This window comes from Triturus cristatus, chromosome 9, assembly GCF_964204655.1.
Source record: "Triturus cristatus chromosome 9, aTriCri1.1, whole genome shotgun sequence".
NCBI classification, from domain to species: Eukaryota; Metazoa; Chordata; class Amphibia; order Caudata; family Salamandridae; genus Triturus; species Triturus cristatus.
In genome coordinates, this window is record NC_140592.1 from 650,093,051 (window position 1) to 650,104,365 (window position 11,315).

Consider the following 11,315-nt stretch of genomic DNA (forward strand, 5'->3'; position numbering starts at 1 on the left):
ATCACAAAGATGACCTTGAGTGTTCACATATTTCTGATAAAAGTTCTAAAAATACCGGCTTATTCCATCAAACTATCTTCTCTTCATTGGGCCAAGATTCAGGAAGGATTTGGTCATGATCTTTATTCTTAATGCAAGAGCAGCTGAGGAAGTTATTTAAGTCATTACTGAGTCTGAAAAAGGAGCCAGCTCGGAAAGCAATGGTGGTTTAAGGACACATGGTGCCTTCACAGTGCAATGGGCAAGGCCACATCTTCACCCCCTTCTCTGACATGTCCATAGATTTTGGTCTCAAGCTGTCAATCCCTGAACAGCCTTGTTCCAATACATTCTGCAGCACACATGGATGGAGCAAATCTCCTTTCATGATTGTTTATGTGCAGGAAGGTGTCCCTTCCTGCATATAACTATTATCACAAGATAGAAAAGTGGAGGATATGCTCCCTGTATGTCCCTCCAAAATATCTAGAACATCACAAAAAGTACTGGGGCTCACAATACACAAAAGAAAACAAAGAGTTCCAAGGAAAACAGCGGCCTAAATTTGAGGAAAGTGCTTAACACTTACACACAATTTGACGTAACAGGATTTCTGTTGGACTAAGTGGGAAAGCCATCTTTTTTGGAAAAGGATGCTGCACACACATAATAGTGTCATGCTTCATCATCGGCATCCTCTCCTCACCCTGGAAAGATAGTCCCAGCAGGGCAGACTCAACCTCCTCGAAGACTTGGCAGTAGGAGTGAATTCTCGAATAAAGCTAAAGGACAAAGTGGGATCCAGATAATCTAAAAAATCCTTGGTTATCATCTTTATTAGTGGGGACTCGAGGTATGTCTAAAACACTATATCGGGTGAGTAAACAGAGAACAACCCGTCTCATGCTAGCCAACTTGTTTCTGCCCACAGTAACTAGCCTATTATGTCTGGGGCATTCATCAGGGCTCTAGGAACCCTAAATCTAAAATATAGGATCAATCTGCCCTATGTGTTATTGCACCAACAATACCAAAAAACACCCAAGTGAATCCTACCTGAGTTTTGAATTAACTTAAAAGGTCAACCATAAATTGTAGGGGGTACTGGTAATCTGGTCAGTGAGAGAGGGGTGTCCTTTGTAGTCACACATTCGTCAAAAGGTCCACCAAGCCCGGGGACCTAGCTGTTCCCGCTCCTCACTGCTGGTGCTTCCTTCCTGCACATAAACAATCATACCTGTAATGCAGACACCCTTGCAACATGGTGCAAGGGTGCCCGAGTTGCAGGGAATCATCCCTGCAATACTGTCACCTTTGCACCATGGTGCAAGGGTGCCTGTGTTGGTGCCAGGCAGCATTTTATTAGCGCCAGTGCAGGGGAAAACAGAGGGGTGCACCAGATTCTTGTGAATAAGGCACATCCCTGCATTTTTTAAATGACTCAGTGGGGCGCTGCTAAATTGCTTGCCATTACAAAATATTGGGGTAACCCATGGTAAATCAAAGAACTTGGGTACAGTTTAATATAGAAAACAAGATGATCCTGCCGGTCATATTTTGGTCATAGCGAAAAGGTACAGAAATATGTTATACCGGATGCCAAGTCGATTGGTCATTGTACAAGAGAAATACCAATGTGTATTTCACCAGGGGAACAGAAGACAAAACTTCGTTATAGAGACCAAATCATTATTCTTTATTTTTTGGTATAAACCAATAATGCATTCATCCATTGAAACATTAATTATGTAGGGTGCTCAAAGAGCTTGCATAGAAAAGCATTTTTTTTTAGGGTGCTCATGTGCAAAGGGAAATAGAAGAAACAACAGAATAAAAGGAAAACTGTTCTAGTCTTTGATGAAACACTGGCTGATGTGCCTACTAGGTAAGGACCACTGTAGTAGGCCTGTTTTAAACGAAAGACTCTTTTTTTGAGTTTTTCGAGTCTGTTTTTCATATTGACTTAAAAAGGTCGTTTGTTAGAAACGTCTCTACAAATTCATAATTGAATCAAGACTGCTAAGAAATAGAACCCATACGTAGATGGCTGGTACTCCTCAACTTGCCAAACTGCTCCCATCGAATAAGTAGCAAACTCTACGTACGATAACATACTGCCACAAAGGCCACAAGCAGAAGCAGACACATGCTATGTAATGGAACCCAAAGGCAGATGGCTGTGCACCCTTCCCCAAAGTGGTCGCATGCATAATTAGAAAGCTCTACTAAGTATAAAATGCCATCCCAAAGGCCACACACACAGTGGCGGCTGGTGACATTTGAAAGTGGCGAGGGGTACAATTATTGTCCTACTGCGGCGAGCAAGCCCAAACAACCCACGGGGGGTGGGAGGGGTCGGGGGGGTTCTTCCCCAGGAAAAGTTGAAAAAAGAGTGGACAAACGGTGCATTTTCAAGCAAATTTGAGGGAGCAGGAAGGTACAAATGAATTATTTATCATTTAATAAATTGCCAATTTTTATGAGCTATAGGAGGTCAATCTTTGCATATCCTGATGTTATCATTTGCCCATATTATCTTTTCAACACACTGATACACTTGTAATGGTTTTATCTATACAATAAATACATTCATTGACTGTGCAGTGTGATTGAAATTAAATAGTACGTTTGCTAACCATGCATATTTGTAAAACCTATATTTGCAGAGAGCTGAATACTCCAAGATGGAGGGCTGTGTCTTAATGTGAGCCATCTTGTTAATATACATACATCCGATATATATATATTAGGCCTGGGCTAAATTTCCGTTCCGCTCGTGGAAATTGCGATAATTTGACATTTTCGCGTTCCGCGGAGAGCGCGAAAATGTCAAAATTTCCGCATTCCGCAGCTTAGCGATAATTTGGTTCTTGCTCCCGCTGTAAAATAATACATTCTCGCGCGCGCACGATCGCCTTACCTGAATCCCCGCGTTCGCCGACAAGTTTTCCCGATCCGGTCGCGTTCTCCACGAGATGTTGGATTGTTGGCAGCCATTTGCGCTGTCTCGCGACTGTTCGCGCCCGCAGTAACGTCATGCGTCGCGCGATTACGTCTTTCTTCTCACGATCATGCACCGCGAGAAGAGTGAAAACAAGATGGTCGCGCCCGCAAGCAACCGCATGGGTAAGTTGGCGAGCAGCGAACACGCAGAAAATACCGCGAACGGGCGGGAAAAAAACTTCCGCATCTTTGCGATATTTCCGCGTGTTTGCAGAGATTTTAAACATTTTTGCGATAATTTGCGAAAGACGCTTTCGCAAATTCCGTCCACCCCTAATATATATGCATTGTGGGAATCCTTTCTGGTCATTTTTACCCGCTTGCCAAGTAACAGTAACTGACACTCCAAACATGCGCCTTTCTCCCGCAGCAGTCATATACACAAAAAACAACAGAATTCAGCTCCGAGGCGCCATGTTCTTACTACACACGTATAGTAGGTGAGTAGCCACGCCAGCAATGACGCACTTTAATCTCCATGAGAGCAGGTACCGATTCGGTAGCCTACACCGTTCACTGTCTACTTCCATCAGTATCGCACTGCATGAGGTATTGAGGCGGCGCAAAAAGCAATAAAAAGTCACTTTACAATTTTAAGGTCGTTAAAGTTGTCTATTTTTCAATAAAAATAAATCACTACATGAAAAGGCAAGGCCTGGATGCTGAACTGCCCGTCTCTTTCTTAGGCTTTTAAACACAAAATGCATATTTACCAACCAGATGCATCAAATATTTCTGCACTTCTGCAAATGCGCAGAGCTTGGCGCGCACATGCCGGGACCTCCTGGACGTGTTCTCAGACCCTGCCTGCCCTCTGGCCACTGCTGAATTTCAACTCCCCGGCGAAGCTGCAGAGGAACAACTTCGTGCTGCTGGGGCCGGCTGTGAAGCAGCTGGCCATCAGCTTGTTCTCCATGAGAGCAGTCACCGATGTGGTAGCCTACACTGTTCACTGTCTAGATAGTTCAAATTCGGACGGTGTAGGCTTCAGTCGCAGCTTGTGTCGTGTGAAGGGGTGTCGCACGGGGGCGGGGTTTTTAGAATAATATCCTACCTGAGCAGGTCCGGGTCCGCGCCGCCTCGGGTCCGTTCTGGCGCCTAAAGTGGAACAGCCCATCACTGCTGGCAAGACCCCTCTCAGCCAATCCTGGCGCTGGAGCAGCGCCAGGATTGGCTTAGAGCAGGCTTACGCTCCGCCCGTCTGCCCATTAGGAGACCGAGGTTTGAGCCTTGGCTCAACCCTCGCTCTTCTAATGGGCATGCGCCAGCCTTTGGAAACACTAGTGCGCATGACTGGGCACGGTGCAAAAATTTGCCCTCCGTCCCCACTCATGCGCACTTGTGTGCTGCTGCCTGTTGCCCCAGACAATGCCTGTCAGTCAACATGACGCCAGACCGCCCACCCCCTTCAGACTCTGAAGGGGGTGGGCGGTCCAACGTCATACTGACTGACATGACTGACAGTTCTCCCTCAGCGTCTCTGAACTTAAGTAAACTGAGAGTTTACTTAAGTTCAGAGACGCCGAGGAAGCTGCAGGCGCGGGCAGGGGGGCAACGCCCCAACGCCCCCAATGGACGCACCGCCACTGCACACACACAATCAGAAGTAGCAGCGAAACGTTTATTTTAAGTCTGTGGCCTGAGGGGAGCGTGCACCATGTAGCAAAACTTTGAGATGACGTGCGGGGAGCAGGGGGGTGATACAGGACAACTTCGGCTACAGGTAAAAAAATGTAAGCCTATAGCATTTACATGTTTATTTATTTTAAAATGTATTGCATTTCAATGTGCCTGCATTTTTATAGTTCGAAAAAAATATGTGTTAGCTGAACCATTTCACCTGTTTCATGGTGTTTCATTGCTTATATGAAAATCTGTGTTTTTACAAAAATGTACTAATAAAATCTATAGTTTAAGCAAGGGATTGCATGGGGTTAAAGACCAGCAGCATGCTTTGAATGTGATGTCAAAATCCCTGAGCAACAGGGGCAGGGGGGGTATAGGTGAAAAGGAAAACTGTATGTGTTTAGTGCAAGCGTTGATTAGTAGTTATTTCTAATATGCTTTGAGCAAGTTTGTAACAGGCTTATGTAAAAGTGAAAATTTTGACAAGGCAGCCCTTGGTAGCATCCTGTAATTAAGAAAATGCCAGTGTAAAATAGGGGTGTCATAGGGGCAGCTATTTATTTTTAGGTCTCGCCTACGCAGCGCGCATGCGCTGCATAGGAGAGAGACCTAATGCCATCGGCACAGCTTTGGGGGCAAAAACGTGCAAGCGTTGCATTGCTTGCAATGGCAACGCATGCACGTCTGGCGATTTCCTTGCGGGAGTGCACGGCGCCATATGGTCGCAATCATCGCTGCACGCTTCCGCAAGGGAATCGCGCAGGCCCCTCCCCCTCCTGCCATGCGAGGCGCGCGCTTCTCCAGGTTTTTTTCAAAGATAGAACTTCTAATAATCATGCCTGGACTGGTGTAATTGAGAAAAGGGTGGCCTCTGGTGGACAAAATAGGGAATCTGGCTGAGGTGAAAGCTTATCCTCTGTAACGACAGACACCCTGTCCTTTTTGTGTAGTTCGTGCTTAATGCTCAGCCTTGTTTTTAAATGGCTTAATCCTCTGGATAACGCAACAAAGACTGCGAAATATGCCCCTGTTCTATCCAATTGTGTGACTAACCAAATCCCAGACATATTGTCACAGCCCGCTTTTGGCGCCAGTAGAGATGCACTTTAAGTAAATTCTCGAGTATGCTGCCGAACCACAACTGGTACTAGCAGGCATAACTATGTTGATGCCAACGGGTCGACTATGGGGGTTAATGTTTTGCTTCCTGTGTTATTTCATAAAATATAGGACAAAGCCCTGCTCAGGTCATCCTGCCTCAGTGGGTCAATGGAACAGAAGCATTGCAAACCAAGGCCCCGTGAACACCTAAAACCCCACTCTCTCACCCAGCATGTGGCGTCTGACCAAACATCATCCCACACCCGAAACCGGCTCCAGTCACCCGCTGCGCCACACAGTACAATTAATCAACATCACCACAATGGGGCACGGCCGCACCGTGACTCTGGGCTGCAGAAGACTCAAGAAATACATCAAACAGTCTAATAAAATCCGTCTGAAGTGAAGAGTACCATATATATTTGAAAAAGGTACTTTAAATTATTAGACTTCTTCCAACATACCAGCCCGTGCTCGTAGCACAGCAATGATCGGGTCGACCCTCTGGTCGCTGAGCTGCCCGCACGGCAACATTGCTTCCCCCTAGTTTCCCTGGGCCCGCACCCTCCCAACCTGATGTGCCACAGTGTCTCCAACCACATGGGCCAGGCAAGTGAGTCCCCTGGAAATGCCTCAGGAAGGACTCTTGCCCATGGCCCAGGACAGATGCCTGGAACTTGCATCGCAGCTAAGGCCTGGGCACAACCTCAGCGGCCATTGTCGTCCCTCTGTGCCCACCGCCCATCAGCCGGAGTCACCAGGCGATGTGCCTGTCAGTCAGGACCCGGGCACCAGCCACAAACCACTCCCGACCCTAGCTCGCCGCCCCTGCCCTGCTAGGGATTTACCCAATCCAATGATGGGGGCAAGCTGTGGGGGAGCGGGTGGGGTATTGATGGCAGCTGAAGCAGCCCGGACTACCCAGCGGGGTATGGGGAACCCAAATCCGAGAGAAGCTGCGGTGTGAGCGGTTATACAGCTATCAAAGCTCCAGTCCTGGCTTTAATATTACTAACTATAGCAACATAGTGCATTGGTGAGACAGAGAGGAGAGGGAGCGCCTAGCCCAGAGTACTTCGGAGGGCCACTTAACCCCTGACCCCCCCCGGTATCTTGTATGGTGGGGTTTGAGCATCCGGCACCATTGCCACATCTCACCCGTGACTCTCCTCTGCCCCGCAAGTTATACTAAGAAGATGGCCAGCCGGGTGAGGGGGTTGGATGCACGATAACGGTTTCACCGACCAGTGACCTCATGGTACAGATGGCTATGTGGCACTTCACGGGGGGTCCATGTAGCCTAGCACTCACCTCAAACCCCCATGCCTGCGGTACCTACGGACCCTGGGGTCATGAGGTGATACACCGACTGTGTGTCCAGCGGGGAAACAAAGAGGACGGTCAGTGGGTGGGGGCAGGTATAAATACCAGACTACCCCACCCCGTGCGCAGCAGAAATGACCCAGCTAAGGCGCTGGGTGTGGGGGATTCTCATAGGGGCGTCCCAGTGAGTGGAGCCTGGGGATGTGCCTGAATGCGGCACTGAGGAGGCCGCCCTCTAAATAGGGCACACTGCATGCACCGCGGGCAGCTGCATTTCACCAGCACTACATAAATCATTTGTGGGTGCAGCTCGGTACCTGAAGAGATCAGACGTGTAGAAAAGCCATGCAGCTTCAGAAACAAAACAAGCATTGGCATAGCCAATAGGTCTCGCCTTTGGGAGCTCCTAAGTGTTTAGTTATCCAGCACAATATCCTTGGTGCAACAACATCAACTGTTGCATGGCTAAACACTTATACGTTTCCAAAGGCGAGACCTGTTGGCTATGCCAATGCTTGTTTTTAACTGCGAGGGCTCAAGAGCCTCCGTCACGGATGAGTAAATGGTAGCCGAACCAAGTCATCTGTTTCACTGTGTTGCATTGCTTAAGTGAAAATCAGTGTTTTTACTAAAATATGTACAAATAAAATCAATTGTTTAAGCTAAGGGTTTGCCAGGGGTTAAAGGTCAGCAGCATGCCTTAAATGTGTTTGAAAAGCCCTGAGCAACAGAACCAGCGGTAGGGGGGAGGAAGTGGAGAAAAAATTGTATTTGTTTAGTGCAAGCATTGATTAGGAGTTATTTCTAATATGCTTTGAGCAATTCTGTAATGTTGGGGTTAAGGATCTAGAGCAGCCCCTGTGTTTAGATGCCTGAACTATTTAGCGTAGGTTCAAAACCCCTGCCTTAATTAGCCCTTTGTTTTACAAAGTTTGATTAGAATACCTGTTTAAGCAATCTTTACAAGATTTATTATATTGTGAAATAGCACATCTAGAATATTTTTTTTTAAAAGAGTCAATCAACTATGACGTGTGCTGTTTGTTAGAGTTGTTTTTAAAGCAAATATGTCTGCTCTGCACACAGGATCTCCCAGAATTAACAAGGAGCCATGAGGAAAAGGTTGAATTTCAGCAAGGTACCGTTATTTAGTGCACTATAGTTCTGAGACCGTTGCTAACCTCATTGTCTCAACATTGCAGACTTCTAAAAAAAATATATATATGTTTTTACAGGTTATGAAGTGGGAGTGCAGCTAGCAATTGAAGAGCTAAAACAAATCTTAGAGGCTAAAGACGCATCAGACACTGTCCAGCATAATCCTGATTTACAAGTGAATAAAGAGAATGCCTTGTTGTATAAAGGATATGCAATGATTACCAGGTATAGTCCAAAAAAAGAAAAATTCCAGTGTGCTCTCGGAGAGTTGCTAAATCGTTGCATTATATTCAAAATTTGACAGTGATTCATTTTTCTTCACAGCTCCCCTAGATGCTCACAATTATGCCAAACCTCAGCAAAAGGTAGACCCTCGAGTAAAAGTGTTGGCCGAAGGCTCAACGAGGCTTGGAAAGGTTGTGACAGCGTTAAAAAAAAGGAAGTCTTCGGGCCCTATAGACGGACCGGCATTAAAGAAAGGGGTTCCACAAAAGGCCAAGCAGTTGTGATTTGCAAAATGTAGTGCCAAAAGAATCCTAATGCATTTTTGTCTTGAGCATTGTGTTCCTCGAGCATCTAGTAAAGGCTAAAAAAAATGTAAACCAAAACTTTGACAGGCAGTTACAATCTTAGGTGGTATAGAGCTATTCAGCCTATTTTGTTATATTTTTTTACTAATGTGTACTTTCTTTGGTTTCCATCGAAGAGTCAACACAAAAGATCGATACCGAAGTACGACGAAAGGTTAAAGAAACACAGGTAAGGAGGTGGTATTGGGCATAGGCAAGGCGCAAGAGAAGAGTACACTAGCCGTAGGGAGACTTACACTATTTAAGGACGCTGCATTAAGGAGGAGAGAACCAACCACTATTCCTAAACAGCAGCCAAAGCCACCACAAGATACTAAGCATATACCCTTAGCATACGTCAATTTTTATAAACCATCACATTCCATCAATGAAGTTGGAAGCAAGAAAAGCACATTAAAAATCCACGTTCTTTAATGTATATTGTCGTTCTTTGTTATCTGGTCCAGTTACACCGTACAAAGCCAACACGTGTTTCGTCTCTATTACTTGTATGTACATGCGACTTTCTCAAGGCTGAATAGTAAATCGTCCAAAAGCTGCTTACAATGGATTCCGATTACGAAAAAGCATCCAGTGCGTAATGGCAGCGTAGCGATATGACCTCCGATATCTAGTAACCGAGTACGGATAGATAGCATGTATGATATCCAAAAGTTGTCCCAATTGAAGCTAACGTCTGCCACAGATCGGTCGGTGTTCTCTCGTACTCGACCAGATAACAAAGAACGACAATATACATTAAAGAACGAAGAAATAGCAAGAAATATCTACTGTCAACTGTGGATTTTTAATGTGCTTTTCTTGCTTACAACTTCATTGATGGTTTATAAAATTGACGTGTGCTAAGGGTATATGCTTTGTACGACGAAAGGTTAAGCATACATCGGCGCCACTAAAGGACATCACAAAGATCCGTCACATGACCCTATGCCAGCAACCAGGGAGAGATGCCCAGTGCGTCATAACAAACCATGCGCAGACTCTGCAAATGCAGGACCTGGAGACACTTGTTACTCTAACCTGCACACTGCTTTACCAGCAAAACCCACAACCAGTACAGCAAGCATGCATACAGAAAGGCCATTTTTGGCTAGGGGTGTAGACCTTAAAGAGTGCAGATTCCAGCTGCAAACACACAACAGCCTGGGTCATGTAAAAACCAGGAAGTAGATCTCACAGTAGACAAACCAAAATGGAGTCGTCATTCCTTAAAGAAGAAGAAGCAGCCCACGCTCCGGACCTACAAACCGTCTCTTTAGATCTATCATTAAAAAACACAGTTACCGCACAAGCATATCCCCATAATCTCCATGCATGTACATGTCAACCGTCTGAGAGGGTGAAAATCGATGTGGTCCCCAGAGGATCTCCAAAACAGACAATAAATAACTCACATAGCTTTTGGGACGAAGGGCTTGAAAACGATCATCCAAAAGAATAACACACATATTAAATCACACATACTCTATTTGATAAAGGGCTTGAAAAGGATAATCCAGACCAGGACCCGTATTCTGCATGTATAGGGCTTCTCAGGGGACTAACCGGTGAGCCGTAACCCTGTATAAAAATCTCACAAACCCTAGTTGATAAAGAGCTTGAAAACTATCATTCTCAAACCGACACCTCTCATGTAGGTACAGTGTTTCTCAAGCGTATAACAGGGGTGGTATTGAGTTTCTAAAAACACCAGCATGTGCCACAGCCGTTCACAGTTTTCCTTCCAATGTAGACCCCGAGGGGCAGCAGCCACCTGTTCCCAGCCCCAGTGCTTCCTATTCCACTACTGCGCAGAGCTTTTATGACCAACATTTAAATTACCATATCCTATGTCACCGGTTACACTGCCAGGCGTGCATGATACTACCAGCCCCGTCAAGTGAAAAAAACCTCCATTACCCACCTCAACGTACCTCGACAGAAGTACAGGATGGAGCAGATGTTATAATCAGAGCTTTAAAACAGAGTGTAGCAGCGAAGCATCATTAGAAACAGCCAGTGGATACTCCGCTGGGTGTTTGAATTGTGAACCCCTTTTTTTGACCCCCCCCCCCCCAAATCCAGACCTTCAGAACAGTGTTAGTGGGGGTAGCCTGAGAGCAGTGCTCAGGGAGATTCATGGTAATATACACCCCACCCCTATTGTCACAGATTATACCCCAGAATATGTTTTTTTTGCCAAAAAACTGTACTAGGCTCATATTCGACATGCACCAGGCTATCAGAAAACTAAAATCAATCTGAACTCTAAGGCCATAAAACTGTGGAAAACAGAAACTGAGAACCAACCCTCGGGGGATGTACAAAGGGGTACAAAAGTATAGAAGAGAGGTATTATAATTAGGGCTCCCGGTTTTATGGTATTTATTTCTTTACTTTTCCGTCTGTATTTATCCATATTCATTTTTTGCTAGTTTTATTTGTATTTATCCATATTTATTTGACATTTTGTGAAAAAATGGAGCTGAAACTAGAATATTTCCACATGTATTTAACCGATTAATGTTCACTAATGCTTAAATGCCTGAGAGATTT